This window comes from Neomonachus schauinslandi, chromosome 8 (assembly GCF_002201575.2).
Source record: "Neomonachus schauinslandi chromosome 8, ASM220157v2, whole genome shotgun sequence".
In the NCBI taxonomy this organism is placed as follows: Eukaryota; Metazoa; Chordata; class Mammalia; order Carnivora; family Phocidae; genus Neomonachus; species Neomonachus schauinslandi.
The window spans coordinates 144,321,640-144,327,654 of NC_058410.1; positions in this window are offsets into that span (position 1 = coordinate 144,321,640).

Genomic DNA, 6,015 nt, shown 5'->3' on the forward strand with positions numbered 1-6,015 from the left:
CTTACAAGGAGAGGGAGATTTGGAGACACACAGAAGCAGACAGACGGGGACAACGGCCACGTCAGAAGGTGGCAGGGATTGGAGCAATGAAGCTGCAAACATAGGCAGGCCAGGGAGGAAGCCATGAAAGAGATTTACGCTCAGACCCTCTAGAAACAACCTTGCAGACACCCTGAATTTGGGTTTCTGGTTTCTGGAGCTGTGAGAAGGTAGATTTCTGTTGTTTTAAGCCACGCACTTTATGGTAATTTGTTAGGGCAGCCCTAGCATGCTAACAGAGCTCCCTTCCCCAGGTGCCTGGAACAAGGGCCTTGTTTGGGGTAGCACTTCCGAACCGCTGCTCCCGGTGCTTCCACAGGGCAAACTTATTTTGGGGAAAACTCTTCTAGGGAAATTATCCAAACTAAAGGAAATCATTTATGTGCAAAGACTTATACGATACTTTTAGTTATAATAATAACATGATTAAAACATCTCCAACAATGGGGGGATGATTATATAGCTTACGTTATATATAGCTGGAAGACTGTTGCAAAGCTACTGAAAACAATATTTTGGAAGAGGCTGTGATAGCTCAGGGAAGAAGCCCACGATAAAATGTTAAGTGAAAGGAACTAGATTAAAACTATATGTAATATATGACCTTGATTATGTACAATTTTGCTTTAAAATATTTGGAATTGGGGGGAAATATGCCAAATATTGGGTTTGAGCGTTGTGGGTTATTTTTCTCCTTTGTTTTTCTGTGATTTGAAGCATACATCATTACTGAAGTTTTTAAAATGAAGAAGCAGAAATAGTGATTTTATTGCTGGGCCGAGAAAGATGTATTCTCTAGATACAAGACTTCAGTATTACTCAGTAGCCAAACATGGGCTCAAGGGGTCATTGTCCAAAGGGACTACTTGTTAAATATGTTGCTGAAGCCAAATTTTACAGAGAGATTAAGTGCCTGGCCCAAGGTCACAGAGCTAGTAGCTAAAAGCAACTGAAGACTTGCAGCTAGGAAATCTGAATTCAGTGCAGGGAAGGTTTAGGGCAGAAACATGCTGCATTCATTTTGGCTTTTGTTGATTTATTTGTTTTTATTTTATTTATTTATTTGACAGAGAGAAAGAGAGTGAGAGAGGGAATGCAAGCAGGGGGAATGGGAGAGGGAGAAGCAGGCTCCGCGCTGAGCAGGGAGCCCAATGCGGGGCTCGATCCCAGGACCCTGGGATCATGACCTGAGCCGAAGGCAGCCGCTTAACAACTGAGCCACCCAGGTGCCCCTGTTGATTTATTTTTTAATAGGTTTTGTCAATCCATTTTGCTTTTAAAACTAAATGTTGTGTAATTTATAATGATGATGATGATATAATAATAATAATCTGATAAATAATTTGGGAGATTGAAGTCCAAAGCCAGCTACGATGGTGAGGCTGTGGCTGGAAGAGACTGCCTTTCCGATGTTCAGATTTTGAGAAATAGTCCTCAACAAACGAATGTATAGGTTGCAGTTTTTTGAGGGGTGTACTTTTCTCAGATGCACAAGATGATCAGCACCAAACAAAAACCCTTAAAATGCTCTGTAACAGATCATCTCAGTTATAGTGTTTTCAGAGTAAGGTCTTCTGCTCTTTGCCTTGTTTAGTTAGGGAAAGGTTTTTCTTATAAATTAAAATAGACCAATTTTTAATCAAGTACAGCAGGAGAGTGGCATCTGTCCAAAAGGGATGTCACCCTGAGAAGAAGACTTGGCGGAGGCTCTGCCCCGGGCTCTCCACCTCCTCGCCCCGTGGGCATCACTCAGAAGATAGAGTGATCCCTGAAGGCCTGGAGTGAGAGAATCATCCAAACAGTCATGATGGGAACCAAACTTGAGCTTGGAGTGGTAAAAAGGATTAGGAAAACCTATCTCCTGCCCAAGGGTGCTGGCAGGAAGCCAGCCCTGAGTGAACCGCTCGGAAGCCACCTGAGACCAGTCAGACACCACGATGCCACCATTTTTACTCATCTACACATATTCTCACAGTGAAGCCACTTGGAAAACACTGCCAACTGGGGACTAGAAGGGCTTGTGTGTGGTTTTTTAACTCTCTCTGTGTGTTTTTCTTGGGAACATGCATGCAGAGAGGTGGATGGAAGTTAAACGCACGCTTCAATGCTTCGTCACACGGGGAACATCCGTGTGATCCCACTCAGGTCAGAACCGCGCCGCAGAAGCTCCCTCCCCACCCCCATCAACAGATTGCTGAGCATGTTTTAGGTTAAAATGATTACCCTACTATGTGTAGTTTTCTGTCCCTTCTGGTATATCCCACTTTGTTTATCATCCTGTCCTTTTACGCTCCCCTTTTATATCTTGTCTGCTTGTATATTGATTGACTAGGTCTACATTATTCTATTATTTCCTGGGCAGTCACATGAAAGTTGCATCTGCCTTTGATTTTCTTTTGATGGTGAGCCTGGAGATCATCACATATAGTCCTGACCAAACAATTCTTATATTGATATTTTACCATTTCCCCAGACAATGCAAGAGACTTAACATTAGACAAATGTAATTCTATTCATCCCTCTCTTGAGGGATGTCTAAATTCATCATTTGCATACATTTGAATTCTACATTTATTTTCTCCTCTAGAAGGCATTCATATTGTTTTATGCAGTCAATATTTACTTAGGTTTGATTATAATGTTCCATTGTTATTCAGATTTTCTACATCTTCCTCTGGGGTCTTTTCTACTTTATCTCTTGATTTTCAGGAACAGCAAGGCCTTCTGGCTGGAATATAATTTATGAGATACTTATGACTTGGGGGTAACAGGGCCTCTGTGAGTGGACAGTGAAAAAGCCCAAGGAAACTAGGTTTAAATGACGCAGGATTTAGAAAATTCACTGGGAGTTATGAGAGAAAAAGGCTGTCTGGCATCTGCCTTCCATTCACATGCCTACATCTTGGACGGTACATGAAGAAGACCAGAATTCAAGGGGTTCCTCTCAGTGGGGCCAAGGAGAAGCTGTAGTAAGATCCAGCTACCCTGTGATAAAAATGAGCCTGTGACCTACTTATGTCTGAGTCAAGTCTCCCCAAACTGCATTATCAGGAATCTGCACCCCAACAGCCCTCTGAGAACTAGTCTGACTAGTATTTTGCATTCGGTCATGGATGCAACTTGGACCTAATCTACAAGATGAAGACTAATGAAAAATTTAGCCACGATTAAAAAGTGATTTTACTTTAGCAGTATGATGCTTAATTTCTACTTAGAGAATTTGTTTTTAGTTAGTTAAAAATTAGGTTAGGTGACATAGAAAATTTCCAAATGCAGAATATTCATAGCCTGGGGCCTATAGACTTTAAGTGTTCCACAAACACTCTGAAATAGTTTGCAAAAAGATATATGTATGCATCTAGGAGCACCTTTGTGGGAAAGGGGTTTCACATATTTTATTCAATATGATCTAGAATCTAGGGCCAAAAACATATACTATGAATCTTTGCTCTAATGACTTCTTTATCTTGGGAAAGAGGAGAAGAGTCTTTCAGTTGTATTTTGTTTGGGGGGAAATAAATAAGATGCCTATGAATGAGCATGCATACTTCAAAGCAATTCCCAGAGACTAGTACCAGCGACTTTTCTGATGTGGGACTGACCTCGGTCTTGCAGGGAACTTACCATGCCCCCGAGGCTGAAAGCCCATGTGGAGTCTCCAGTGCTCCCTGAAGTCATCCGTGATGCTCCCTGACATGCCCGGTTCAAAGTCTTGGCCCTCCAGGCCTAAAGCAACCTTGCAGCTGTGTCCCGAACCGAGGTCTCGGTCCACCATCAAACCATCAAATCTCCTCTTTTACTTTCATTATAGATTGCGGCCCAGACAACCAGTCCATAGACTGTGTTGCATCTTGCATCTTCTCTATGAAAAAGTGTGAGCCAAGACACCCTTCAAAACAGTCAATCTCTGCTCAAATGTAAACATCCGGGTTTTATCCTTATTTGAAGAATATGCGATTAACCTCCAGCCACCTGCAGGTCCCCTTAACTCATGTATTCATAATGTTAGTCTATCCCATCATTATTAGCCCCAAATCTCCGAGGCAGAGCCAGGGCTTGGTGTCCTGCCTAATGCTGTGCGCACAGCACTGAACACAGCAGTGGGCATGGCACACGAATTCCTCCGAGTCTCTCTGCCCTGAGGACCGCGGTGGGCTCTTCAGGCCAGAGCACTGGGTCTGATAATATGGCTCATTAGTTAAAAGGGGAGGGAACTGTGCTGGTGTGCATGCAAACCAGAGTTCTGAATTCACTTTGAAGAAATAATTTCATTTGGCCACTTTCTTGTTCTTATTCCCCAAAGCAATAGTTTCTACTTATTTGGGAAGATAGAAGAGAGAGTGTCTATATACCCCACACTCAGTGTCTCCCGTGATTAAAATCTTACATGAGTGTGGCACATTTATTACAATCAATGAACAAATATTTATACATTATTAGTAACTAAAGTCCAAAAATTATTCAGATTTCCCTGGTTTACCTAATGTCCTCTTTGGTTCCAGGATCCTACTGAGAATATACCACATTATATTTACTCATCCTGTCTCCTTAGGCTCCTCTTGGCTGCGGTACTTTCTCAGACTTTCCTTGTTTTCAACGATCTTGACAGTTTGGGGTCCTGCTCAGGTGTTTTGTAGAATGCCCCTCATTTGTCCGAAGTTTTTCTCATAATCAAGCAGGAGTTATGGGCTTGGGCGAGGGAGCTCACAGAAGTAAAGTGCCATTTTCATGTTCATCATTTATACAGGGTCAAGGGTATATACTATCAAAAATGGCTTCAGCAGTGGCCGAAGTTGACTTTGGTCCCTGGCTGAAATTGTGTTTGTCAGTTTCCTTCCATGGCTTGCCCTTTTTCTCCCTTCCCATGCTGTACTCTTTGGAAAGCAACCACTGTGCAGACAGAGCCCACAATTAAGGAGTGTGGAGTTGGGGGATTTGGAATTCTTCTGCACTGGAGATTCCCCTGCAGACTGAGGTTGGTTGCACACCGAGAAAGATGCTGGAACCAGGCTGCAGGAATTGGTATGGAGTCTTCCTGTTCACTCATTAGGCATTTCATTTACTTCCCAGATGTCTCTTCTCCCCCATTTATTTATTCAATTATTTATATCTGCTTTGTTGTTGTTGTTGCTCAGAGAGTTCAGAACTTGGTACGAGCCCTAGCCCCTGCCAACAACTCCTTGTGAATTTGTTGCAAGGACCTGAAGTTCAATTGTGTTGAAAGCCCTCACGAGTCCCGTGTCTCCTGCTCCTAAGGCTTCTGGAAAGCACTTTATTTACCCCACTTGGCAGGAGAGTTTCACTGTCTTTCTGCTGCTGAGGGGAGGGCCAGGGGCCTCCGGCGAGAGGAGAGGAGCGGCTGAGACACCTGGACACGGGCCCTGTGACTCAGAGCCGCTGTCTCCCGCCGTCGGTTGTCACCTGCGCCTCTTCCGGAAGCATCTCCTTCCAAACCAGATGTCTTTTTGCCACAGAAATGATCTCGGCTGAACGCCGATACCTCCCCGGGGTCTCGTTGTGGCTCAAACCCTGACACCCGCGAGTGTGCACTCTCAGTAAAGATGGTTTGCTTCTGTCCTCAGCCTTCCGCTTGACCGCCTGGGATCGCTCCGGTCCTGCCGCGCGTCCTGTCCCCTTCGCGAACCAGGGAGCCGCACCGCCGGGGGTTCGGGACAGGCTCACAGCTGCTGCCGGGAGGAGCCAAGTCAAAGCCTCCGGAGACGGCAGGGGCTTCGCATCGAGCTTTCAGCCGTCAGCGTCCGCAGGGCCGAGCGCGTCCCGGGAGCAGAAGGCGACTCTGTCGCCCGGGCCGAGCCGCACAGGCCGGGACGCTGTCACCCGCAGTTTACCCGTCAGAATGAACCTGTGGGGCGGAGCGGCCTCGAGGCCAGCACGCGGGAGGCCGCGAGCCGGCTGGTCCAGCAGCGCCGCCGCCGGCAGCCCCGGCCGCCCCCCCCGGAGCCCCGGCCGCCCCCC